Genomic DNA, 3,658 nt, shown 5'->3' with positions numbered 1-3,658 from the left:
AAGCACACCCCACACGTATCTTTTCAAGTGTCAAACAGTCCTAGGGGCAGATCATTTGCTGGAATTTGATGTTTCATTTATCAAGACCAGGCTGCTTTCTTTAACAAATGTTACTACTATTTTCATAAGCAATCTTCCAAGATGACTAGTTAAATGCATCTCTGTATCAAATGTCTTGCTGGGTTATTCACAGAGCTACTTCTAAGACTTGACATTATTCAATATTATTTATAAAATGATATTTTTTTAGGTTGGGGGAAGAGAAGGCTTATCTCATTCTATTGAAATGCAAACTGTACTGTACCAGTCGTCTGAAACCGGGAACACACATATGAAAAAAGCAAAAGCAAAGGTCTAACAAAAATAACTTGATTTGCCAAGCTAGTTTTGCAGTTTTTACAAGATGACCCTAATATTCACAATATGAATGTATTCATGGGTTTTACATAATGACTTTTATCAGGAAACTGGATTCTGCTTCTTAAATCTAATTGCCAAGTGAAGAGTAACAGAAGAGAAGAAGCAGATTACCTTATCAAATTTGCAGCTCTTGAATATACAGTGCTATAATATAGTGTCTACCCACATCATCTTTCTACTTCAGCATCAAAGAGGCAAAGCATTATTTTACTATTGAATTTGCTCAAACTTTAAATTAGGATATTTAAAGTTAGTGGGAAATTGTGTTTATAAGTATTGTCTCAATGTATAAAATCATATAGTATTTATCAGACCCTCTATCCAAAGACCCAAGGCTGCTTTATCCTTCATATGGGGTGGATTCTGATACTCATTGTACCCTCATACCCCGATAACAAGACTTTTCAGGTCAGCTAGAGTTGTTTCGGTACAACTGATGGAAAAATAAATTACATACAAATGACCTTATTCTTGGCTAGGCTGCATCCTAATCACTCGTTCTTGTGCAAAACAGACACAAAGAGCACATGAAATGCCACCAAATCACACTTTTAAATTCAGCAGTTATGGAACATGAGATTCATTTTTGCATTTGCTTTTATCCAGATGTTAACATACAGCTTAAGGCAGGGAACACCCAGAAGTTTGAAAAAAGGTGTACAACAGTTTGGGAAGGTAAATCAGAGCTGGGTTTAATTCAAACAGTTTGGAATTACCATAATAAGTGACCTGTGCACTCTGGATATTTACCATGGGGCTGGTGGATGTGTGCCCCACTCTTGACACCGTGACAGGTCTGAGTTACCCTCATCCAATTAGCTTAGATCCATCACATCTCCATGCTGGAATGTGGCTCTTCTGCCACTGGGCCAAATGTTGCTCTCCCTATCTCATTAACTAAGGCTTCAATGCAGTGAAAATGCAAGCAGCAGGACACATTGGGTTTCTTTTCTCTGGCTTTGCAAGGGTGAGCCCTGGTTCTGCTTTCTCACACTCCAAAATTCAGAGCAATCGTTCAGGTTTCACTGACTTGTTGCTGGAAAGGGCTCACAGTGCTTTCTGTGGGTATCCATGCTCCTTCCACAGGCTGCCTAGATTTTTGTGGATCTTTGTTATCCTACCAACACTATATAGGGCTAGGCATTATCAGAAGCCACTAATTTTTCTTGTTCTGGCTTCAGGAAGAGGAGGAGAACAGACTTACTCTGTTGGATTCTTGCAGTGGTAAGTATTTATCAGTCATCTCCTGGTCTTGAGTTGAGCTTTTGAGGGTCTCTTGGGGTTCCTTATACACCAGGAACCAGTATTTTCCAAGCTGTCCCAGAGAGTGACTTTTTATAATGTATTGAAAGCCCAAGAATTCTCAGTTGAGAGGATCTGCAGACATTCTGTCTCACACCTACCCTTAGCATCTGCATGAAGCACAGTTCAGCAGAGCATAAGCCTTGGGAATACAGTGCAAAAAAGATATTAATTATTAAACCCTGTTTGTAGGTATTTAAGACTGAAAGAGAAGCCAGAGTTAGGGTGAGGAAATAGATTGATTGTTTTAAAAATGCATTTGATGCATTGGTGTAAAAGCAGGTCTTCTTATAATCATAGAATGGTTTGGGTTGGAAGGTGCTTTAAAGATCATCTAGGTCCAACCTTGGCTGCCACTGACTAGACCAGATCTTATCTAATGCAACCGTTTATTTTTCTTCTGTTTTTGGAGGAAGTATCTCAGTACTTAGGTACATTCAGCAATTTCAGTCCTGTGTTGGACTTTGGCTCTATACTCAAATCCTGAGCTTGCACAGCTCTTGGTGAAGTTCCTCATGTTTTGACACAGGAGAGTCTGAAGTTAGGGAGCCGTGTTCTTGAGTCAGATGTGCTTTTTCCAGCATTCTTACAAAAGAATGCAAAAAATTACACCTAAGCTCAACTCAAGCACATGAGTAACACCAGGGGATTACTTAATGTCTGATTTCAAGACTTTGAATCACCGAGGCCTTAATTACCACAATGGCAACTGCGAAATGTCACAGCCCCAACCACTGCCGTGGCCACACAATGCTGCTCTTTTATTTCCCTGTTAAGAATAGGTTTGCTCATTCATATTGCAAATAAAGAAACATCTTTAGGAACCAGTCTGCAAACAGTGAAGTCATTAAACAACTGACTTAAGCTCACATGAGCAACGTTACTTGCCTGAATAGTAAAAGCAAAAGCGGTGCCTTAGTGAACATCCCACCATGATCTCAGGGTGACACCACCACAGTCAATGGTTTTTTAGGTTGAAGTGAGACACAAATGAAGACATTATTGAGTAGGTGTCCAGACAAATGGGTGTAGGGATATTAGTTCTTAACAAAGATTATTAAATATTTTTACCCAATAAACTATTCAACAAATACTAAGCTATTTTGAAGCACATAACGAAAAGGTCTCTTTTATACCAGCTCTAAATGAGATAGGAGCCTTCCATGTCTTTTGGACATTTAATTGACAAATAATGCAGCCATAAGAATTTGCAAATCCTGTACAGTGCATGTGCAGTCCACTGGCTCCAGACGTACATCTACAATCTGGAGTTGTGCAGCCTGAAATAAACACAGCTGTGTTTATCTGAATGTGTGATCCCATGTACATGGGAGAAAGTTCAAATAAATGCACTCGGTGCGACGATGCTGTAAATGCAGCGAGTGCATTTGTCAGATGTGTGATGATGCAATCTCTTAAATAAACAGACTGAGTTGTTTGTTTGACTCCTGAGCTACAGAGACATAAAAATATATGTACGTTAATTGAAGCCAATAAAATGAAATCCAAAACAGCTATAAGGTCTTAATTGAACCTTAGCTGAAAATTCACTTGTTGTCCTCATACCCAGAATAAACAACTCTGTGTGTTGGTATTAAACGTGTGGTGTAAGTTTTAGACAGTAAGAGACTATTAGAATAGATAACCATCAATTCAGGTTTTTTAACAGTGGACCAATACTGTTTTTTCCTAAAATGGCCCATTGTCCAAGACCAACTCTAGAAATTCATAGAATGGCTTGGGTTGGAAGGGACCTCCAAGACCATCTCATTTCAGCCACCTTCCACTATACCAGGTAACTCCAACCTGGTCTTGAACACTTCCAGGGATGGCATCCGCAACTTCTCTGGGCAACCTGTGCCAGTGCCTCACTACCCTCTGAGTAAAGAATTTCTTACTAAGAAAAAGAAATTATGGAATATCCCCAATTTTTTAT

The sequence above is a fragment of the Pipra filicauda genome, unplaced genomic scaffold (genome assembly GCF_003945595.2).
Source record: "Pipra filicauda isolate LSUMZ 115617 unplaced genomic scaffold, ASM394559v2 scaffold47_size6085603_pilon, whole genome shotgun sequence".
NCBI classification, from domain to species: Eukaryota; Metazoa; Chordata; class Aves; order Passeriformes; family Pipridae; genus Pipra; species Pipra filicauda.
The sequence above is the reverse complement of the archived record's forward strand: the minus strand, read 5'-3'. Positions refer to the sequence as shown.